At 38.9% G+C, this 25,816-nt stretch overlaps 1 protein-coding gene and 1 long non-coding RNA gene across 2 annotated transcripts in view; one reads left to right on the forward strand and one right to left on the reverse strand.

The window, feature by feature from the left end:
- LOC311082084 (uncharacterized protein) overlaps positions 1–25,816 on the forward strand; it is a gene marked incomplete at both ends in the record, with an annotated part of 257,684 nt that overhangs the window by 201,946 nt on the left and 29,922 nt on the right. The window lies entirely within an intron of this gene.
- Positions 18,507–19,012, reverse strand: LOC311081772. The gene is made up of 3 exons (XR_014606009.1): positions 18,922–19,012; positions 18,690–18,743; positions 18,507–18,584 (listed from the first exon to the last, which is right to left on the reverse strand). It is a non-coding gene; the product is annotated as an uncharacterized lncRNA (long non-coding RNA).

Genomic DNA, 25,816 nt, shown 5'->3' on the forward strand with positions numbered 1-25,816 from the left:
CTATTTAAATGGAGAAAAATCAATCATAACTCCAGTAAACTATGGAGTGCCGCAAGGATCTGTGTTGGGCCCTCTATTATTCTCAATATATATGTTGCCACTTGGAAATATTATAAGGAAACATGGAATTAGTTTCCATTGTTATGCTGATGACACTCAAATATATATTTCATCACGGCCGGATGAAAACGCTAAATTATCCAAATTGACAGAGTGTGTTAAAGATATAAAAGATTGGATGACGCGTAATTTTCTTTTATTAAATCCAGACAAGACAGAGGTACTACTTATCGGTTCAAAAAAAACGCCCAACAAAACCTCTCACAATACAACTTTAACATAGTAGGATGTCCTGTTACTTTATCCTCTACAGTAAAAAGACCTGGGTGTTATATTAGATTGCAACCTGTCTTTTGAAAATCATATTTCATATGTTACAGCCTTCTTCCACCTTAGAAACATTGCTAAGCTACGCAATATGCTATCTGTTTCTGATGCAGAAAAGTTAGTTCATGCATTCATGACCTCGAGACTAGATTACTGTAATGCTTTATTAGCCGGTTGTCCTGCATCCTCAATAAACAAGCTACAGTTAGTCCAAAATGCAGCCGCTAGAGTTCTTACTAGATCAAGAAAATATGATCATATAACACCGATTTTAATATCACTACATTGGTTACCTATAAAGTCCCATATTAATTACAAGGTATCGCTACTGACTTATAAAGCCCTAAACGGCTTAGCTCCAGTCTATTTAACGGATCTTCTATCGCCCTACAATCCATCGCGCTCTTTAAGATCACTTAATTCGAGGCTTTTGGTCATACCTAGGATATCCAGATCCACCAAAGGAGGGAGAGCATTTTCACATTTAGCTCCAAAACTCTGGAATAGCCTTCCTGATACTGTTCGTTGCTCGGACTCACTCTCCCAGTTTAAAACTAGATTAAAGACGCATCTCTTCAGCCAGGCATTCATATAATATTCTTAATCTTACAGTTCAAACTACAATCCGGCCTCTAGTTCATAAACGCCAGAGGAGAACTGGCCCCGACTGAGCCTGGGTTCTCCCAAGGTTTTTTTTTTCTCCATTAGGTCACCTGATGGAGTTTTTCGGTTCCTTGCCACTGTTGCCTTTGGCTTGCTCAGTTGGGGATATTTTGGGGATATTTAATTTTAATTTTATCAATCAATAAATTCCATTAGAAACAAACCTTGTTCTATTATTTTAATTTAATACTGTGAAGCTGCTTTGATACACTCTGTATTGTGAAAAGCGCTATACAAATACACTTGACTTGACTCTCCGTCTTTCTCTCTTTTTTTAAAATGAAAATAACAATTACATAAAGAACATTGCCAAAGAAATACATATAAATGCATAAAATGAATACCATCAATATATATATTCTACATAATTAACACACACTAATATCTTAAAAACAATTTGATAAGTTTGAATTAAATATCTAAAGGGGGAGAAAGGAAAAGACAACTGATGAATGGCATTATAATGGAATGAAAGCCAAAAGAATCTAAAAGTTATACAAAAAACAGAAGAAAATGAAGTTGAAATCCTAATCAAAGCAATTAAAATTGCCACTGTTTATCAATGTTTAATATACTATAAAGCCGCTGATTTTGAGTAATCTATTGTATAATCTATAATATATTATTTAGAGGTGTAAAAAGTACCTGAAAACCATATTTGAGTAAAAGTACAGATACCTTACAGCAAAAAATTAGTCCTTTACAAGTTTAAAGTCACCAATACCAATACAACTTGAGTAAAGGTCTTCGAGTATCTGATTTTAGCAACTACAGTACAGTAACTAAGGGCGCTTTCACACCTGAAAGTCCGCACCAAGGTCCGAACCAAAGTTCATGTTTTGATACATTTTATACATTTAGAAAGTTTTGGTTTGGTTTCACACTGCAATTATGCGAGCGCACTAAAGAACTTTACGTGACATACTTGCGTCCTGTCGTCATCATCTATGTGGGCTGCATCTTGACATTGATTGGTTTGTAAACGGACGTGCCGTGCGTCTGACGTCAGCGTGTTGTCAATTCCGCGGGTAACTTTGACAACATGAATGAACAGTCGCATATCGCTGCAACTATATTGTTATTTTTATGGCATTATTACCTGCAGCACCAACTATACACAAGGCTAGTTCAAATTCGCAAAATGAACGTCCTCGTCGTGCGAACATTTTATCGTCGCCGGCAGGAAAGGAGGAGAATTATTATTTCATCAGACCATACTTCAATTAAAAACCTCATCTCCTCCTCTCCCCATGTGCTACCACGGCTCATTTTTCCTGCCATCTTCTGTTGTTTTCGGCTATGCGGGAAACACCGGAACTTCCTGTAAATGGTTCGAAAATCCGAACCACACAGAAATGCTTTCACACTAGACACGAACCAAACCTTTGGTCAGTTTGATCCGGACCGAGACCACCTCTTTTCATCGGACCAAATTTCGTCTGTTTGATCCGGACCGTGGTCCGGGGGAGGTTTCACACCTGCAATTTTGATTCGGACCAAACTGAAAAGTCCGAAAGTCCGGACCAAACAAGGTAGGTGTGAAAGGGCCCTAATTACATTTATTCAAATACTTTACACCACTGATACACCACTAGGGTCAAGGGGAATCCGTTCCTGGCATAAAGATGTTGAATTATTAATATGACTGTTTAACCTTTTATTATTATGTTTCTGAAGCCATTTTATGTTCATTGAAATTACTTAATTTGAATAGAAATTGTTAATATAGAGTACAAGCAGATATCCTTATTTCTTAAATATGTAAATTATCACTGTTTAAAACCTTAAAAGGTTTGCTTCCATCTTAAATGAGGGTTTTGTTCCTTGATCCTCTGAGAGAAATCTGAAAAGCAATTACATTTGAGTCTATACTGCTATCTACAGGAAAATTTCAAAGTTTGCATATAATTGAACATATCTTGTCTCTAAGGTTTAATCGCTAAGTATTGACAATGCAACAGCGCGTATTATATTTTTGTAACTCCAAATGATCAGCCACTGATCGGAAACTGCAGATAATCAATTCGATACGTCTTTTAAATTGACGCTCACATAAACCGATCACATAATGATGCAAAACCCGTGCAAGCCCACACCGTTAGAGGCGAATGAAAGGCTGATCAGTGGCGTCTCAGTCTTCACCGGGCTAGAGTCAAATAAGAACACACTTACAAGGTGTGTATGATTGAAACTAATACTATTGTAACTCCTGACCAATCTACACAAACAGTAACTGGTGTTCAGTTCTCATACTGCTGTTCTCCTTCTACTCTCTTCCCTCTCTTCATTAACGCTCAGGTGAAGGGTTGCCAGATATCACAACATTTCTGTGACCCTGGTTGACCATGTCAAGGTACTGTAATCTCGTCTTCAACAGACCCAGCGGACGCCTCATCATCTGCCCCTTTATTAAATGTGACTAGAAGTTTGAAAATGTAATACTGAGGGAAAAAAGTGAGCGCTTTGAAAAGGCTTTAAAAAGAAAATAAAATCTGAAGTTGAAGTTAAATGAAGTTACAGTTTTTACTTGAAAAGTTTGTACTTGTTTGTACTTGTCAAGTCTGTACTGAACAAAATGCAGTACAGTTTGTATTTGAAAAGACTTGGAATTGTGTGTTCTGTGGAATTAGTACAAATATATGTGCAGGCTGTATAAAAAACATAGTTGTACCACTAATATAAGTAAAAGTACATGGTGTCATCATATTAGAAGCATATTTTTTTATCCCTAATATAAGTGAAAGTATGTACTATGGAAATAAGTACATATATGCATGTATACTTATATGCGTCTTACATATATTTCACATTTATGTGCATATACGGGAAAATATATGGCACTTACATGAAAACGGCCATTTTTGCTATATTTTGAAATATATGTTTCTACTACTTTATGCAAGAGTAGTTTGATTTCTAACATTATTCTCTCAACAGACATTTACATCGATGGTCTGGCGTTATAATTTATTTGTTTTTGGTGTACTGTGGAGTGGGTAAAACTGTTTTTAATGGCAGGCTAGCAGATACCGTTGACTCGCGCTAGCCTAGCACCGGCGAACTATGCAACTGGAAGGACTGGGTGAACATTTTTGAAAACTGTCTCCACTGATAAATAACACCCAGGCTAACGTGTAAATGAGGTCCGATGTCCAAAATTCTGAACCACCCCTTTAAGAGGTTAGCGTTTGCTAATACTGATCTGTTTTTCCCCCCTCATCAGACGCTGTCTTGAGCTCATTTGATACAACTACAACAAAAGTAAACGAATACATGGCCAAATACTTGAAATATGCACCAGAGGATGGGTGGCGGTGGGAGAAATAAGTAACTAGAAGAGAAGATTTAACCAGCCGTGTTCAATGTTGCCCAATGGTTGGGCCGTTTTTCTAAAGGTTAAAGTTCGACACGTAAAATTGTTGTGTGAAATGTTGGCACACTTGCAGCCGTGTAATAAAGAATGTTTCTTACGTCAGTGAAATGTCTTTATTAATCTTCTTCCTGGGGCCGGTTGCATAAAGCTCTAAGACAGTCTTACAACTTAGACATCAATTTATTTTCTTTAAGACTGTTCATATCTTTTTTAAATCATTTACATAAAAATGTAGATTAGCCTAATTTGATAGCAAAAACTAAGACTGACTGCCCTTGATTAACTGCTATTGGGTCATATTTGAACTTAAGACACTGTCTTAACATAATGGCTATGTTTATGCAACCGGCCCTGGTCTTGCTTTGACCAATTGGCTTCTTCCTAGCTGACTGGGTGTCCGCAAACTTAGTGTTTATGTATCCATTTCAAGGTGTTTGCTGTTACTGTTGAACACATCAATACTTTAATGAAAACAGTTTAACTAAATAAACTATGTTGAAAAGCAGGAATTTATAGTGACGTTGAAATTTCAACGTTGATTGGATTTGCAAAATCTAAACTAAAATCAATACTGATTCAATGTTGGCGAATTCACTTATGTTGAGAAACGTGACGTTGGAAAGACGTTGCTATTTCAACGTTGATTAGATTTGCAAAATCTAAACAAAATTCAATGGTTAACCAACACTGGCACCTGACGTTGATTAAACAGTGACTCGACGTTAAAATGCCAGCTGGGATATGTCTCGTCTTATACCATATGCAGTTTTTGGTTTGCTTTTGAGAGACCTTTCAAAGAGATTGCCTTTCAGACACCGTGTGTGATACTACAATCAGGCTTTCCTGTAGCTCAAACAGTAGAGCGTTGGCGCTAGCAATGCCAAGGTCATGGGTTCGATTCCCAGGGAAAGCAAGAACTGACAAAATGTAAAATGTGTACCTTGAATACAATGTAAGTCGCTTTGGATAAAAGCGTCTGCCAAATGCATAAATGTAAAAAAATGTAAAATGTACAATCTTGCAACCAATTCCACTCATTTTACAATTATTAGATGATGGGGAAAAAGTGAATTGTAAAGTATCAGTGGTTAAATACTGACTAATCACAACATGATTCTGCACATGTGGATAGTAAATCATCGTCAGGTGATATTGATAATGTGCTTGTAAGTGTTTCCAACGCTATTGCCTAATCTAACTGGATTCAATTTGTCAGTTGTCTAGTAATTTGTTTCAAGAATCAAGACCTGAATGCAGTTTTTGGGGCCTTCCCGGAAAATTCTTACAACTAAACACTAAAAACATTGTGCCCTCTGCTGCCTGATAATGCTGGCGTAATCTTTTCTCTGGCTTGTGAAACTAACTGATCAGTTTGGGTAAATATTTTTAACACAATTTAAATCTTTAAATTGTGCAAACACTTGATTTCTCTGGAGGCCTGTAGAAAGTTTGTGCACCTCAAATTTGGCTTGTTTTCGGCTGCTTGAACGGTTTGCGTGCTTTATCAATTTATTAATCTCAAATCGTTTACATATCCCTTATGCTGAATTCCTGCAACTCTGAAGATATAATTGAAGGGGGCCATTTCAAACCCGGGGCGATTCCGGTGTTGTCTGCGAGCAAAAATAAAAGGCTAAACTACTGATAGCATACAAGTCTAAACAAACTACTAATAGCATACAAGTCTAAACTAACTACTGATAGTTAGCTAATGCTGTATCGGGTGCCATTAGCAAAAGCTACATATTGTTGTATAATATCAAGAAAATGCAATTACCTGCCTCCTTGTGTATTATAGATGCCTTTTTGTTACACATATTTAGCCAATGTATTGGATATAATGCATTGCATTCAATGTTGTTATTTATTTTGTTTGTAAAAGATGGCTTATATTGTTTTGGCATAGATGTACAGTAATTGGTTATGTATGTATATGTGACTGTGCCAAGCCATGTTAAGAGGAGCAGAAAAGTGTGATTATATGTGTGCGCTAGACTCCTAGAACTTTAAATGAACTCAGCCATCTTAGTTGAGTTTACTGGAGTTCAAGGACATGAAGAGGTGGACCGCTTGCACCTGACTGGAGAAGGATCTGGGAAACTTAGGAGGAGTGTCAACCAAATGCCTGTTGTAAACAAGGAGTATAAAAGACTGATGAACTGACTGCCTCTTGGGATATTGATACGCCAGTGCCCCCGACGCCTAGAAGCCCAGAGCTGTGGACAAGAAACCCCAAGCAGAAGATAAGAAGCCCAGAGCTTACTACACCTTTGATTCAAAACGTGATTATTGTATTTTATACTTAGATGATGAAGTTTTATTTGCCTTTATATTTTTGTTTATTATAAAAAGAAAAGTAACCAATTAAAATAAATTTAATTGATTACAAAATCTGCCTACTGAGATTTATGATGCTGGAAGACTTTTAATGAGAACATACCACAGGGGAGTCTTCTGACCAAATTGTAAGTACCTTTTGAATGCTTACGGTTTAGGTCAGATTTGACTTTCTTTACCTTACCTGAGAATAATAAATAAATAAATAGGTAAAAGGTGTTAAGAGTAAAGTACACACCATAAAACAATATATTAACTTACATATCTTCATAATTATGAATAAATGAGGAGGTTAAAAACTTAAATCCTTTGTCTAACGGAGTACTCGGGGTACTGGACGTCCGTTTAGCAATACGGTGTACATCTGAAATTTATAGTTTGGGTAGCTCTTGTAAACAACGACTATAAAGGTCGCCATTACTACGCTGTGTTTACCTCAGTAGCTGACGGCCGGAAGTAGTTATACTCATTTTGTAGAACCCGGAAGAATGTTACGCTTAACCCGTATTGCAATTCATTACATTTTAATTCATTGTCTAATTATTTTAGCAATCAATTTTTTTTATTATTGATTCAAAGCGCTAATTAACTTTATTTAAGAAAAATATTTTTGTTTGCGTTGTATCAGTCTTACGAAATTAAGGATTGATGTTGATATTGTCTCCACTCTGCCTAGGGTGCTTCCAAATCTTTGGAGATTAATACACGTTGACTAATAGAGAACAACTAATAAATGCACAGTGAATAACAATGGCTTTTTTCTTGTTTTTAGGCAAAGGAACGGGCTGGCACAATTAAAAGATCAAAAAGATATGAAATCATTAAAGAACTGTCTACATTACGTCAGAGAAACCCAGAAATACCTGTGCACTCTACCCTGGACGCTCGATGGTGTTTTAAGCCCCCAATGGCTCCTTAGAGGCAGCTAACCCTACCCTCAACCTTAAACCTACCCATCCCCTCGCTGCCTGGAAGGCGCCGTTGGGGGCTTAAAACACCAAACACCACCCTGGACCTTCACTCAGATAGTGAAGGCCAGGAGAGTGCACAGGATGAGGGTTTACCAGTTGCAGCAACCAAAAAATATTGCAGCCAGTGCAAAATATTAGGAAACGAATTAAACAAAAAAACAAAACCAAATCAATTAAAAGAAGACTAAAACTTTTGGAGGAGCTGCAGGCCACCCGTAAAGAACACCAGCGGGTGGCCTGCCAAAAGCAAACACCCACTCCCGTTTATGGTATGTATAAATTATACCTTATCTTACTTTATTTATTTATTTATTTAACTTACCTTGCTGTTCTCATATTGTTTTTACAGAAAGAGTTCTTGAAACATGGTTCGACGACAATTTAAGCGAGGCCTTTGAGGCACGGAACTACACAGAAACTGCACTACAGAAGAGTTTGCAGTATAAACGAGTAAGAATTCAAAGTGTGTGAGAGAGAGAGAATGACAGAGTTTTTGTGGGTCTTAAAGTCTTAATTTACCTTTCCACAATATAGAATGTCATAAAGGCATGGCATTAAACATTAAATGTTGCATGCATAGAAAAAAAAATATCCTCAGTATTTTTGTCTGGTTTTCCAACACAAATATTTAAATGTACTTAAATCAAGACATTTACTTGGGTTGCAAATGTAAAATGAAGAAATTGAACAAAATGAAGTGAGATTATACTTTAAAAAAAATTATATTAACTTTATTTTTATTTAGCGCCTTTTAAAGTAGCTTCTCAAGGCACTTTACATTATAGAACAAGCAAATGAAAATACAAAACAAAACAATTTTTTTTTTTTTTTAAAGAGACTGGAATATAAAAGTCAGGACAAACAAGAAAAAGTAAACTTAAAAACTCCTGATATGAGGAGGAAGTGCATTCCAAAGCCTAGGAGCCCTATCCTAAGTAATTGACGCTTGGGTGTGTATAAAGTTAAATGTACAGACAGATACTGAGGGGCCAGACCATTCAGTGCCTTATATGTGAGTATAAGGATTTTAAAATCACCTCGGAACCTGACCGGGAGTCAGTGCAAAGACTTTAGAAATGGTGGAATATGCAAATTTCTCCTGACCCCAGTCAGGATCCTAGCAGCTGAGTTTTGCACACATTGCAGTTTAAGTGTGGTTTTAGGAACCCCAGCAAGAAGTGCATTGCAATAGTGCATTGCATAAAAGTGATAATTAAGCCCAAGTGATCTTAGAAGCAATCCGAGTGGAAATATGTAAATGCTAAAGTAAGGGGCCTAAAATTTAACCTTGAGGAGTATCAGTTTTGAAAATATTTTTTAGTGGGGAATGAAATCTTTTTTTCCCCTTTTAAAGCAACACCAATGAACTTTTCCTCTGCGGTCGCCCTACCAGGTTGGAAGCGGAATTGTCCATTACCGCTGTCGTAAATAATTTAGCCTACCGCATCCTACTGTCGCACGCGCACGCTCGCTGTTTATCCTATCGGCAATTGTAACGCTTGCCGTAAAGCAAGTCAAATTTGTAGTTTTCTTATGTCTCGTTAGAACTACAGAAACGCGACCCGATTATTAATTATGAAGGCTATTTTTATTTTAAATTTTCTTCAAAACGATTAAATTTTTTAATGCCTGTAGAATTACAATTTAATGCTTTTTAATGCCATTTAAGGCCTTAATTATCGCAAAATCCATTTAATGACTTTTAATGCCCCGCGGAAACCCTGGAAGCATAGGAACTCGAATTTGAGGTAGGCTATTCTAGACAAAACATACAAGTTTTTTTTAACAGAAATCTCATTTTAACCCACTACCTATTATACATGCACAGCAGCAAATATAAATAACGACAAAAGCAATAGCCTACTTAGTTGAAAATTATTATTTATTTTTTTTTCACAGTTGTGGTTTAACGGACCGTTTTTTCTTTGTGAGGAAAAACTGTGTCTTTGTGCTTCGCAGGATTTATAGGTTGATTATATCTCGAAAGATCATCACTCACTTGAACAGTGGATTTGGATTTCAGCCGTGCAGGTTGTAGGAATAGACGAGATGGTGGAAGACAACTGAGAGATCGTAGGAAGCATCGTAGGAAGCATCATAGGAAGCATAGGAACTCGAACTTGAGGTAGGCTATTCTAGACAAAACATACATGCTGATTGGTCATTCTTAAATGAGCGCGGGCTGAATGAAACAATGACGCTTATCTATTTTTATTTTATTTTATATTCTCCAGCTGAATGTGATCTCCACATCAAGACATCAGATGCTGACCTGGAACTACAGATGTAGCCTAACTACTGTACACCACACCAACCTATCTGCTTTTGCAGATGGCTTATTACTATCATGTTAAGGTATTATAATAGCAAAACTGAGCACCTGTGACACTTTTTTCTCTTTTTGTCTCCCACAACACAAGTTACACCTTTTTGGACAAATTTTGCATATATAGATTGCTTGTAATACAAACAATATTGCATGTCCGATTGAAATGCGAAAAGATTTAGCAAGTGTGACCTGCAAAAAAAAAAAGAAAAAAAAAGATCACATTAAATACGATTTTTACAAATCCGTTTATGGTTTAATCCTACTCGAATCGCATTTCTCAAAATCTTCTGAGTCTGACTGCTCTGGCCTTAGCTCTCTACGTGCAAGGTTACGGAAATCCCAAAAATGCACTTAACATTAACGCGTGAGAACGCGTTATACGCGCTACTTAAGAGTCGCTGTCCATTTGCTAAGTACTGAAATGTAATCGTATCTGTGAACGTTTAACCTAATAATCGTCATCAGATGTGGATTAGCAATCAAGACAAGTGTATATAAAGCACTACATGATTTACGATTACTCCAGAGCACTCGTAGATCTACAATGATTTACGATGATTTTGCGAAACAGACCCTAATATTAAAGGATTAGTTCACTTTCAAATAAAAAATTCCTGACAATTTACTCACCCCCATGTCATCCAAGATGTCCATGTCTTTCTTTCAAGGTTTTTGAGGAAAACATTCCAGGATTTCTCACCATATAATTGAGCAAATGTTATACCACGTACTGGACATTGAAGTACGCCACCCACGTACTAAGTATTTATTCACGTGAAATTTCTCTGCACTAACAACACATATAAGATCATTAAACGGCAAATTAAACCCAATGTACTATTTAAATCGATTGCCGGACACCGTAATGTTATTTAACACATATATCTACAAATTCCACTGTCAACGGTTTTGCTATAATAATACATCATAGGCTATAATACTGTATGTAATTATAAATGTCAAGGACATTTTGTACATTGAATTGCATTTGGTTGAGGCTTAGAAAGAATGCCTGAAGAATGTGGAATGTCTGTGTATTTTGAGTGTAAATGTTTTTTTCTATATTACTCTTACATAGGGTTTGTATACAGAAGATTTAAAAATGTATTTGTAAATGTATCTTTTGTATAAATAATAAAGCAATGTTGTCATGAAAACTAAAGAAAACTAAGGGAAGGACTCAATTGCAGAAAAATAATTAACAAACTGAAACAGAAATCGAAACCAAAAACCCACAAGGGGGAAAACAAGAACTCAACAAAACAAAAACTTTAGAAACAACACATACCAGGGTTACACATGAAGCGGGAGACGTAAACCAGACAACGATCCGACAAAGACTGCAAACACAAAGGAGCTTATAAAAGGGAACAAATCAGGCAGGATAATTAAGGAACAGGTGGGACAAATGAATGGGCGAGTCCCTCCCGTCCCGTCCCGGTCCGGACCGGGGCGGGACGGGACGGGAGGGACGGACCAGGGCGGGACGGACCAGGGAGGGACGGACCAGGGAGGGACGGACCAGGGCGGGGCGGGGCGGGGCGGGGCGGGGCGGGGCGGGGCGAACAGGAAGGACAGACCAGGGTGGAGCAGGGGAAATGGACAGTTCGGGAGGCCAGGGCGGAAATGTCAGTCCATCTGGCGGCCAGGGCAGAAACTCTCCCTCGGGCGGCCAGGGCAGAGGAGATCGTGCAGGCAGCCAGGGCCGAGACGACCCGTTGGGCGGCCAGGGCCGAGACTTTCCCTCGGGCGGCTCAGGAACTGGAACAGACACCACCGGCTCAGGAACTGGAACAGACACCACCGGCTCAGGAACTGGAACAGACACCACCGGCTCAGGAACTGGAACAGACACCACCGGCTCAGGAACTGGAACAGACACCACCGGCTCAGGAACAGACACCACCGGCTCAGGAACAGACACCACCGGCTCAGGAACAGACACCACCGGCTCAGGAACAGACACCACCGGCTCGGCGGCGGCGGCGGCCATCTTGTCCGAAGACACAGGCTCGGCAGACGTGACGTGAACAGTCTCTGTGGCGGCCATCTTGTCCGAAGACACAGGCTCGGCAAACGTGACGTGAACAGGCTTGGCGTCGGCCATCTTGTCTGAAGACACAGGCTCGACAGACGTGACGTGAACAGTCTCTGTGGCGGCCATCTTGTCCGAAGACACAGGCTCGGCAGTCGTGACGTGAACAGTCTCTGGACCGGCAGACGTGACGTGAACAGTCTCTGGCTGGGCATACGTGACGGATCGCTGGGGTGGTGCAGGCAGTGCGAGCAGCTCGGGCGGGGCCAGTAGAGCATGACACCTGGGAGGCGCGGGCAGAGCAAGACGCCTGGGCGGTGCGGGCAGAGCAAGACGCCTGGGCGGTGCGGGCAGAGCAAGACGCCTGGGCAGTGCGTCAGGGACGGCAGTCACCTCCGGGATGGTCTCCGTGTTAGGAGCCACCGGACTCGGGACCACCGGACTCGGGACCACCGGACTCGGGACCACCGGACTCGGGACCACCGGACTCGGGACCACCGGACTCGGGACCACCGGAACAGTTCCGGAGGGAGCCTTTCTCCTCCTCCTGTGTTTCGGGACCACCGGAACTGGGACCACCAGAACTGGGACCACCGGACTCGGGACCACCGGAAACGGGACCACCGGAACTGGCATGGAGGAAGTCTTCCTTCTCCTCCTCCGTTTCAGGACCACCGGAACTGGGACCACCGGACTCGGGACCACCAGACTCGGGACCACCAGAACTGGGATCACTGGACTCGGGACCACCGGACTCGGGACCACCAGAACTGGGACCACCGGACTCGGGACACACTGGAACAGGGGCCACCTTCCTGGCCTCCCGCTCCTGAAAGCGAGCGAGACCCTCCACCATAGCCTCAAAGGTACACCCATCATACGCCCTCCTGAGAATCCAGTCCATTGGCTCATTAAGAGCGTAAAAAAAAAGGTCCTTAAGAGGCCCGTCATTAAGTCTTAAACCCTCCGCCGCTCTAAGGAATTCCCTAGCGAACTTCCTCAGGTCAGTTCCTTGTTGGCGGAGGGCACTTAATGACTGGAAACGTACAATGCGTTGGTAGTGGGGGCACGAGACAGGAGGGCCTGGTGGGTGACGTGACTCTTTCTGCTGAATCCTAGACATGGTCGGATCGTTCTGTCATGAAAACTAAAGAAAACTAAGGGAAGGACTCAATTGCAGAAAAAGAATTTATTAACAAACTGAAACAGAAATCAAAACCAAAAACCCACAAGGGGGAAAACAAGAACTCAACAAAACAACAACTTTAGAAACAACACATACCAGGGTTACACATGAAGCGGGAGACGTAAACCAGACAACAATCCGACAAAGACTGCAAACACAAAGGAGCTTATAAAAGGGAACAAATCAGGCAGGATAATGAAGGAACAGGTGGGACAAATGAAACCAATAATGAGATAACAAGGAAGGGTGGGGTCAAAACAGAGACAGGAACACAAACACCACATGTGCTACACGAGACAGGACAGGCATGTGACAAATGTTAACTGAATGTGATGTGTGTTTAATAAATTATTAATCAAATAAGTGATAGATTTTTAAAACAAGTAGAAAATGTGTTTATAATAACGTAATTTACACAATTGAAATCAACATCCTTTTAACGTTAGGTAAGCAAACCAATTAGATCGATTTTATGTTGATTCTATAACGTCATTTCAACAACTTGAAATCAACATCGTTTCAACGTTAGGAAAGCAAACCAATGACGTTGATTTTACGTTAGATCAACGTTGTTTCGATGTCACGAGAAACGTCGTTTCCACGTTGATTCAATGTCAGTTTGCTATCTGGGAAAACCCGTCCGAATGATGACCAAAATATACTGACGAGTTCAGTGAAGTTTATTGTACATCACACAAAAGATGAGCGTTAGTTTTACTCCAGAGAATCACTGTAAGAGCTGAATAAACACAGTATAAGAAGTGAGCATTAAAGTCTTATCCATAAACTCTCTCTCTCTCCCTTTCATTATCAACAACATACACAACGAAATACATAAAACACTCGTTAGAACTAACAGTAAACAAATATATACACACCTTTTCAGTGGGTGCTTAATAAACTGGTAAACCTTATATCCGTAAAACTATTCGATGAGCTGTCATAAAGTGCGCGCTCTCACTTTCACTTCTGCCGTGGTCAGTAACGTTAGGCCTGTCGTTCTGAAGACCGTAAGCTGGATCACAAACAGTACAGATCCATCCTCGAGTAACAACGAGAGTAAATGAAGACTGCTATGTTCATTCTTACATCCAACAACAACACACCTCAATCGCTTAGGAGACATTCTTGTCTACAGCTGCTCAAAATTTCTCTGGCAGCGCAAAATCAAACACAACCTAAATGCCTTTCCCTTGTGGAAGATACAATTCGCTTTTTATGCCTTTTACAACAAGTAGAAAACATGAAGATATCAGAAAAGAGATCGATGGTCTTTTTCCTGCTCGTGTCCCAGATCCCTCTCAAAGCGCAGAGAGGTAGGCTATATCACGCGTCTTTGTGTGCAAATTTTAAATGAAAGTTTTTTTAAAAATAGATTCAACTTTATTATATTACTTACTGTAAGTTACCAGTATTTACTGATATTTATTTTAATGCTTTACAGGCTTGAATTGTTTCTTTGTTTTGCTTTTTTATTTCAAAACAACCCCCCAACCACCGCTGGTAACGTTAGTTGGTCCATTACCACCGCGGTGGTAAAAAACTGCCACCGTCACAGCCCTAGCACACCCGCACCGTAGGCTTAAATCAGGAGAATAACGCGGAAGACAATCTTTTAGCCGATTAAATGCCTCAAATGCATCAGGGCTGAAGTGACGGTCAGGAACACAGCCATGGGTCTTTAAGGAGTTGTACTCATCCACAAGCAACTTCCCACTCTTTTCTGATTTTCTTCTCCTTTGGAAAGCAGTGGAGGCTTACATCACTCCCCTTGTTGCCTTTGGACTGGAAATCTCAACCAAACGCTGTACAATGTGGCATTATATTCATTTTTAGGATGAAGCACCATTAGCTCACCTCTCTCTGTTCTGAACACAACCGACACAATCTTTACACGTCATCGACCCAGAATGCATTGCGCGCGCAAAAATAATGGCTGCCTTCGTAGTTCAAATTCTGTATAACACTGTGAGGATTTTTTAAATAACGAAAATATTTTATGTATTTCTAACTATGTATGTACTCCTATCTGACTTAATAGTCGGGGTTCCTTTTAATGTCACATTGGATTCAACTCTGATTGGTTTAATGACAAAACTATCCTTTATCTCTTCGTCACAACATGCATATTTCAATGTTTACTCATCTTCAGTTAGTTATCAATCATATTTATTCTGTAAATTATTAATTGAACACATATGACTGATTACAGAGCAACAACGGTGTAACAAAACACTCACCGGGTTCCTCGAAATAAAAGTATGAAAATATGTTTCTTCCCCCGGATTTCACTAGAAAAGAACTTAAAACTTTTTTCTTCACACTCTTTTACTCTCTTTTAAAATATTTACACTCTGAATCGTCTTTTTCCTCCGTTCTCTCTCTCGTTTTGTAAAATGGCTTTTTCTTAGTGATGGGCGGATCGATCCTGAAGTATCGATACTGACGTGGTATCAAAAAGGATCGATCCTCACATAAAAATATCGATCCAAATGTGTTTTTTTTACCAGTAATTTTTTATTAATTTAGCACGCAATTCAGTGCGTAAAATAAGCTTCTAAGTGGAAAAATAAGTGAATGTTAGCGGATAATTGTGTAGGATAGAACTTTTTCTCCTAGTCATCTGGATACAAGACGAAACCAATCAATTACAGAGAGCGTTCGATGCTGGTGCTTCGCTGAGCTCACAGGCCCAGTGCGTTTGGGAAACGAAGCCTTGCTTAGATGACAGAGAAACAATCGGGAGTTATTTCGCAATAAACAAACCAAAAGTGTACATAACGGTTCAAAATGTTGACGTCAGTAAGATCTTTTTAATGAAATTAATATTTTTATTCAACAAGGATCGATGCATTAAATTGATCAAAAATGACAGTCAAGGGTTTTACACTGTTAAAAAAAATCTACTTCATATAAATTGTTCTTTCAACTTTGTTCATCAAATAATTCTGCATAAAATGTATCATGGTTTCCACAAAAATATGAAACTGTTTTCAACATTGATAATAATAAGAAATGTTTCCTGTGCAGCAAATCAGCATATTAAAATGAATTCTCATCATGAATGGAGTAATACAGTTTACTATGGCATAGAAAACAGATAGCCTATGTTAAATTGGAATATTACAGTTTTTACTGTATTTTTGATCAAATAAATGCAGAAGAGAATTAAAAATCTTACAGACCCCAAACTTTTGAACAGTAGGCTAGTACTAATAGGCTAGTAGTAGGCTAGTATTATAATTAGGGTAGTTTTGTAAAAGTCACGGACTAATTATAGGCGAGTTGAGAGCACAAATCACAAAATATTTAGGCCTAGTAGTCATGAAAACGTATTCAGATTTAGCATAATGATGCATTCACCTCATAAATCATGACACACTGCTCTAGCACAGGAAAGTGCATACAAGTTAAAGTGCGTGCTTTTAAAATGAAAAAGTATTGGTATCGGTATCGATATCGGCGATACTGGCCCAGTATTTACTTGGTATCGGATCGGTACCGAAATTTGCAGTATCGCCCATCACTACTTTTTCTCAATTATTTCACTCGTCACGGAGAAACACCCTCTAGTGGAGAATAGTAGTTACTACATTTTTCCTTCAAATTAAGAGTCTGTTAACTTCATACATTTAAAGGGGTTACACACAAAACCATGGAACTAAGCAGAGGGCCTAATACACCACCTAAACAAAAAAATAACCACACATCTAGTATATATGATGTTATTTTGCCAGCATCTAAATTGTGTGTGTGTGTGTGTGTGTGTGTGTATATATATTGGTGTAAACTGTTCATGGGTGTATATGCACTTCAGCAGTCCTTTCAAAATAAGAGTCATAGGTCACAGTCTAAATGTGACAACATATATTGCTACAATCTTGGGATTTCATAATTTCACTCTAAAATGATTTCATCACTTTCTTTCTTTCTGCGAACTTGTGTGAATGTGTGTGTTTATGTGTTAGGTATTCGTTTTGTGTGTTAGAATAGTTAATAAAGTCTCGTTTGTATTAAAAAAAATAAGTGTCTTAATAAACCGTGCTAATAAATAGTATTTTTTACTATAGTTTAGATATTAATATCCGCTGAGCTGATAGTTACTGCTCGCGCTGGACGACTCGTTTGTTTGGCCGTAAAATAAGTGACTCTTTCAAAATTCTCAATAAATTAATGATTTCTTTTGAGCTTAATTGACATGTTTCCCTTACAGTGCCCATCCTAAGAAAATTAGGCCCAACCTTCTGGAAATTGCCATCATTTTAATCATTTTACTTGCAAAAAAAGAAAATAATAATTCACACACAACAAGTTGCAAAATCCAGGTGGGACTGATAAATATTAACGTCTCTTTATTCTCTTATAATTTTATGTAGGATGAAGAGATGCAGATCAATGATCAATAAGAAAGTACACTTAAAAAGATATTACTTAACATTCTAGATTTAATACTTTAACAAAACACTTGAGTCACATGACATTCATGGGTCCTGTCTGTCTCAGTGATGAAACTCTTTATACAAAGTCACATGAATAGACTTTTATACAGTAATCTATTGCAAATTTCAAACACACATTAGTCCTCATTAATAAAGGTTCATATGTTAATGACTCTTCATGATTTTCATCTTAAATCATACGCTGAAGGTTCAGAATTATTGGAATCATATTCTGCAAAGCTCCTGTTATCTTAAGGGAAACAGTAGGAAACCACTGAAAGTGCTGTGGTTATTGTAGCTATCATGCATCCTCCTGCCAGACCAAAGTCTCACATAGACAACATCTCCAACCTCCAGGATCAACACAACTCCATTAGAAGAGTTTAAATAATCCTTAGCCTGATGAGCATCTGCTGAAACCACACGCTCTCCATTCTTATAAATGGATGCAGATGATCCAGTTGGGCCAACACCAAATACAGAGACTCTGAACATGTACGCTCCTTTCAGTGGGGCTGTGAAAACACCTAAATCAAATAACAAGAGGTACAGAATCAGCTGTTTCCTGTTTGATTTTATTACCAAGCACACTGTGTAATAGTTTTGAAAGTTTGCAGATCATTTAATTCTCTTATACACATTACACAACTGCAGAGAGGTCTGAATGGAGCAGAAGGGTTTTCATTACTATAAACTGAGTTTTATGACTCCATTTTATTAATTAATTATTACCTGTAATTGGGTTGTAGGCGTTCCCTATGTTTGTGAAGACGTTCTTGTAGGTTAGTGTGATTTCAGTGGTAAAAGGACCAATATATCCAATGCCAGATTGCATCAGTGAAGCTGAAAAAGCTATTTCTCTGTCTGTTATTGAAAAACATAAACAATATTGCAATTACAATTGTGATATTACTGTATTACACTGAGAATGTATACACTGAATTTAACATCATTCAAGCACAGTTTCACCTCTATTTTCCTTTCTCAACTCCTCCACTTGACTCAGAGTAAGATTTGAGATTTCTGTGAAGGAATAAAGATTCTGTTAAATGACATTCACACTGATTATTGTAATAGATAGATAACACAATTTACACATTATACATTCAATTTTACACTAACATTTACACTATGCAATGTATTGCATTGGTGTTTTACTTTGAGGATCATTGATAAAAGAATGAATGTTTTGGTGAGGTACCATCATTTTTCTTGTTCATCTCATCCCTCAGTTGCGTCTCTAAATCTCTGATGTTGGCGGTCAGTTCTCTGTTGATGGTTTTCTGCTCTGTAATGGTGGCGGTCAGTTCTCTGTTGATGGTTTTCTGCTCTGTAACGGTGGCGGTCAGTTCTCTGATGTTCACTTTCTGCTCTGTAACGGTGGCGGTCAGTTCTCTCAGCGCTGCATGGATGTCACTGAAGCACAGATGGCAGTTTTGTTGGCTGTCAGTTGAAGCTTCATCTCTCAAAGTGTCTGTTTGAGGTGGATTCTGTCTTCCGTCCTCAGATCTGAGCTGTTGACTGATCTCATTCTCATTGAGTCCTCCATCTACCTTCTGCTGTACGACACACACAAAGGTTTCCAACAGCAGCAGTAAACATACTAAACCCTTCATTCTTCACTGATGTTTGTTTCCAGCTCTTGCTCTGTCGTCCTCACAGCCTCTCATGTTCCTTTTATAGTGTCCTGATTTACTGTCTTTTGTACATGATTTACATTTGCTCCAGGAAAATAAGTAGTTCAAGTTAATTGTTAATCATAATCAAAGGGATGTTCCGGGTTCAGTAGATGTTTATCTCTATTCACAACATTTGTGGCACTGTTGATCTCAACAGAAAATAACTTTGATTTGGTTTAAGCCTTGTGGCTTTACTTTTGAAACAGTGTGTATTTTAATGTTAACTGCTTGGCCCATTTACATCAATTGTAAGTGCCGGACAAATATTTTTTTTTAAATAAAGAGTTGACATTAATTTCTGTGATGACTGACTTTATGCCACAAATGTTGCTGATGGAGTTTAACTCCACAAAATTCCTTTAAATGTTATTTTCCCCCTCATGCAACAACATCCTGTCACGGTACAGTGTGTGACTTGACTCATTCAGCAGCCGTGGCAACTTGTCAGCTGATAAGGTTAATCTAGCCTGAGCTCACCTGTTGATTTTGTTACCCTATATATTCATTCCCAGGAGATGATAGAATGCATTGATACAAAAAAAAAATATTTAACATAAAAATTTAACAGGTTAAATTGTTCTCTGATATCTACATAGAAGGTATGTGGCTTAGGGAAGAGCAAAACTTATTTTACATGTTTTACATGTCCATTTACAAGCCTAGGATTTGTCCCTAGAATGAAATGGGCTGTTATTACCTGCTGTTATTTTTTTTTATTATTTTTTTTTAAATAAATGAACTAGATGCATTGTCAAATGTCAACTACTTAAGTGGTGGAGAAGGTCACGTTAGCTAGAAGGAGCGAGTGAGCTATCTGTATGCAACCAAACTAACCTAGTTAGCTCCCAATTTATGTGTTGCTGATGAAAAATTGGCTAAATTATAATACTACCTGACAAATTGATATAGATCTACATTTGTATTTTGTAGATTTATATGACAACACTGGCCGGAAATAATATTAACCTCTGTGTAAATTGGTCGTCATACTGTTTAGTTATCTATGCTCGTTACTTGGAGCTTGCTAGTTGGCTAAGGTTACCGTTACTGTACTAGCATCTTGCGTTCGATCTCGACAACACAGGGTAAGTTATCGTTAATGTTGTTAGCTCACTAAGAAACTTTCAATATAAACAGAAATGGCTTCAACAGTCAAGAGGTGGATAAGATCACTAATGTTACTTACTGCTTGCAGTAGGGGTTGTAATGGAAATATAACATTAGTTGGAATTGCCCCCTTCTTCAGTATCAAATGCTGAGCGTTTGCCTGCTATTGTCCCAGGTTAGAAAAACTGTCAGTGGTGAAATGGGCAGAGCAAACTAACAACTTTGAAATAAAATGGTGTGGTATCCTGCTATAGATAAACATCAACCATGCCTGTTCACAGTTCTGTTCTGTGGGAAAAAAATGAGAAGTGCTCAAATCCGCTGCACAGCCTTGAGCATAACATTTATATCCATGATCTGCCATTTTCACTATTGTCCTTGCTTGCTTCTTCACAATACCTGCAGAACTTCTGATGATTCGGCTGTGCAGGTCCACGTTAATACTGTCTGGCCTATAACATGGGCTGGTATATGCACATTTTGGGGGCGTATATTTTAATGATCCTGACTTTAACGTCACAGTTGATGCCCTTTTTTCAGTGGTCTTTTGCAAACACGAGATTTACATATGAAGGAGGAAACAATGGTGTTTGAGGCTCACGGTATGTCACTTCCATGTACAGAACTCTTATTATTCAACTATGCCAAGGTATTCTGTTCCATTCTATGTCTAAAAAAAATAAAATAATTATATATACATATATATATATATATTTTTTTTTTAATGGTTTTTAAAATTTAAAACTGGCTAAAATACTTACTAATGAGTTTTCCCCTTCTATTTATTTTATATTGTTATTATTATTAGCCTATTATTTAAAAAGAATCACAAACAAACCATTGTAGGTTTTTGTAAAAGTTTTAACTACTGTAACGTAAACTCGTTGCAAGTCCACGGTAATCCTCGGTATAAAATATTACCGTACACGATATAAACTTAAAATATAACCTGCATGCACAATAAATTAGTAACATTTATTTGCATCTCTCAACAGAAAGGATTTTGCAGGTTTTAATAAAATGTAATGTAATAGTCATTAAAGCATACTATTTCCATTACATGTCTCAGGCTTACATAAGTATCGTCAACTCACTCATCACACCGACTCCAGTTTTACTTGTTTTGTTCTTTTCTTGTTTCATGTACAGTGAGGAAAATAAGTATTTGAACACCCTGCTATTTTGCAAGTTCTCCCACTTAGAAATCATGGAGGGGTCTGAAATTGTCATCGTAGGTGCATGTCCACTGTGAGAGACATAATCTAAAAAAAAAAATCCAGAAATCACAATGTATGATTTTTTAACTATTTATTTGTATGATACAGCTGCAAATAAGTATTTGAACACCTGAGAAAATCAATGTTAATATTTGGTACAGTAGCCTTTGTTTGCAATTACAGAGGTCAAACGTTTCCTGTAGTTTTTCACCAGGTTTGCACACACTGCAGGAGGGATTTTGGCCCACTCCTCCACACAGATCTTCTCTAGATCAGTCAGGTTTCTGGGCTGTCGCTGAGAAACATGGAGTTTGAGCTCCCTCCAAAGATTCTCTATTGGGTTTAGGTCTGGAGACTGGCTAGGCCACGCCAGAACCGTGATATGCTTCTTACAGAGCCACTCCTTGGTTATCCTGGCTGTGTGCTTCGGGTCATTGTCATGTTGGAAGACCCAGCCTCGACCCATCTTCAATGCTCTAACTGAGGGAAGGAGGTTGTTCCCCAAAATCTCGCAACGGTCATCCTCTCCTTAATACAGTGCAGTCGCCCTGTCCCATGTGCAGAAAAACACCCCCAAAGCATGATGCTACCACCCCCATGCTTCACAGTAGGGATGGTGTTCTTGGGATGGTACTCATCATTCTTCTTCCTCCAAACACGTTTAGTGGAATTATGACCAAAAAGTTATATTTTGGTCTCATCTGACCACATGACTTTCTCCCATGACTCCTCTGGATCATCCAAATGGTCATTGGCAAACTTAAGACGGGCCTTGACATGTGCTGGTTTAAGCAGGGGAACCTTCCGTGCCATGCATGATTTCAAACCATGACGTCTTAGTGTATTACCAACAGTAACTTTGGAAACGGTGGTCCCAGCTCTTTTCAGGTCATTGACCAGCTCCTCCCGTGTAGTTCTGGGCTGATTTCTCACCTTTCTTAGGATCATTGAGACCCCACGAGGTGAGATCTTGCATGGAGCCCCAGTCCGAGGGAGATTGACAGTCATGTTTAGCTTCTTCCATTTTCTAATGATTGCTCCAACAGTGGACCTTTTTTCACCAAGCTGCTTGGTTTCCCCGTAGCCCTTTCCAGCCTTGTGGAGGTGTACAATTTTGTCTCTAGTGTCTTTGGACAGCTCTTTGGTCTTGGCCATGTTAGTAGTTGGATTCTTACTGATTGTATGGGGTGGACAGGTGTCTTTATGCAGCTAACGACCTCAAACAGGTGCATCTAATTTAGGATAATAAATGGAGTGGAGGTGGACATTTTAAAGGCAGACTAACAGGTCTTTGAGGGTCAGAATTCTAGCTGATAGACAGGTGTTCAAATACTTATTTGCAGCTGTATCATACAAATAAATAGTTAAAAAATCATATATTGTGATTTCTGGATTTTTTTATTTTAGATTATGTCTCTCACAGTGGACATGCACCTACGATGACAATTTCAGACCCCTCCATGATTTCCAAGTGGGAGAACTTGCAAAATAGCAGGGTGTTCAAATACTTATTTTCCTCACTGTATGTGGTGAAGTGGGAAGCGTCGAATGGATCTGAGACCGTGAGAGATCTGGCAAGTACCTTTTATCATTATATTTAAAGCCTTAACTTATTACAATCAATCAGGGGCGGTTTCTTCATTAGGGCGATTGGGCGACGCACCACCAAACTGTGAAAGGGACTTTTTCAATCACATTCACAATCTCATTCAACCACAGAGTTACGCTAGCCGTCACTGTCTCTGGATATAGTCCAGTCAGCGTCATGTCACGTTCTGTGGAGTACCGCCTCTTTTTGGGCGATTTCACTCTGGCTGAGAATCACCCAGAGTGTTCCCATAGACTTACATTCAAAGATGTTTTTTTTCGAACTGCAGGCACTGCAATGCATTCTCTATGGGTTCCGGGAGGCAAATTTTTTTTTTGCAGGGTGGTTGCGGAAGACTCATTAATATTCATTAGGGAAGTCATCCCTGATTGGTCTTAACCCCAGTGACGGGTAGGTTTAGGGGCGGGGTTGGGGTAGGTCATCACATAGACCCCAGTGACGGGTAGGTTTAGGGGCGGGGTTAGGGGTAGGTCATCAGACCAATCAGGGATGACTTCCCTAATGAATATTAATGAGTCTTCTGCAACCACCCTGCAAAAAAAAAATTTGCTTCCGGGAGGGCTCGCACTAACGTGCTTACGTCATCATACGTATCCTTAACTTGTGCAGCGATTGGTGGGAACAAACATACACTATTAAAAATCTTTAAGATTAAGTGACAAATAATATTTGAAAACAATTTTGAATTTGTACAACAAGAACAAATGAAACACTACTTTAATATCTTTATCAAATGTGATTAAAAAAAATACAAATAAAAAAGAGAACGAGAGCGAGAGCGACTGTTAGGACATCTCGCGAGTTGAGGCCAGTTGAACTTGAACAACGTCATGGCGAACGCAGTTAATTCTATCGTCTGAATGCACTGGCTATGCTTTCCATGGAGAGGGAACTAGTCAGGAACATGCCTTTAAATGAGAGATTAATTGATCACTTTGCTACTTTGAAAGAGAGAACAGCAAAATGTCAGTACAAGTAAGCAGTGTATTAAGCGAGTAATGTGATGTAAGCAGTGTAATAATAGTGAGTAGTGTAACTAGTGAGTAATGTGCAGGGTTCGTACGGGTGCTTGAAATCCTTGAAAGTGCTTGAATTTTGATGTGTTTAAAGGAACACTCCACCATTTTTTGAAATAGGGCTTATTCACCTTCTTTCCTACGTTTAGATAGGTGGGCAAATGCATTTTTGTCTCAGTGCATGCATTGTTTTAGTTTGACAGGGTCGGTGCTAGCTTAGCTTAGCATAATGAATGGAATCCTTTGTTGCCAGCTAGCATGTCCTGAGTAAAAGTGATATAAAAAAACAAAAAAAACACCTAATTATTTCTTGTGGCCTACGTATTCACAACAAGTACAAATAGCGATGCAGATTAACACTAGGCGATTTCCTAGGCAGATATTGACTTATATATTAAGGACTATATTAGGGGGAAGCACAGGCGAAGCACTGCTACTTGGGCGTGATATCTCTGCGCCCAAGTAGCAGTGCTTCGCCTGTGCTTCCCCCTAGTATAGTCCCAAGTCAATATCTGCATAGGAAATCGCCTAGTGTTAATCTGCATCGCTATTTGTACTTGTTGTGAATACGCAGGCCACAAGAAGTAATTAGGTGGGTTTTTTTTGTTTTTTTTCACTTTTACTCAGGACATGCTAGCTGGCAACAAAGGATTCCATTCATTATGCTAAGCTAAGCTAGCACCGACCCTGTCAAACTAAAACAATGCATGCACTGAGACAAAAATGCATTTGCCCACCTATCTAAATGTAGGAAAGAAGGTGAATAAGCCCTATTTCAAAAAACGGTGGAGTGTTCCTTTAAGGTTTGAAAAGTGCTTAAATTTTGGATAAAATGCTTGGAAATGTAACTATATTTCTTTCACAACAAATATTTATCTGACGGAATAGTTTGGTTTTTAAATGGAGAAATAAAATGTAGAGATTTTGCAGGAGCCGCCACTGCAATCAATGGATATAAAAAGAACAACCATGTTAATAACTAAAAAGCAGAATCGTCTGATTCTCAGTAGCAAATGTACTATTTTATTTCTTCATTGGATGAACTGGCTGGTGAATTGATGGAATTTTAACCTCCAATAAAGAAACAATAATTCATCTTTTATAACACCATTTTTTTCTGGTTGGTGGTCTATTGGTGAGTCTAGAAAGATTATTTTTGATATAGACAAATTATTAAGTCTTTATATACACAAGGAAGCTTTTCCACAATAATGAAAATAATGTGATTAAAATGATGTGACGCAGCCGCTCCGCCTCAGACCTACGTAGATCATCTTACATTATATACAGCTGATGGTGACGAACATGAAGCAGGGCAACAACTCACTGTGTGATGAAGCCTATAGAATGCAGTTAGAATGACCCTAAAATTCAAGATATCAGGGAAAAAAATCCCCTGTATGAGTTTTTCTTATATTTATACCATATGATATGATTTATTTTAAGCAATATCTCATGTTTCTGAATG

This window comes from Abramis brama, assembly GCF_963993115.1.
Source record: "Abramis brama genome assembly, chromosome: 4".
Classification (NCBI taxonomy): Eukaryota; Metazoa; Chordata; class Actinopteri; order Cypriniformes; family Leuciscidae; genus Abramis; species Abramis brama.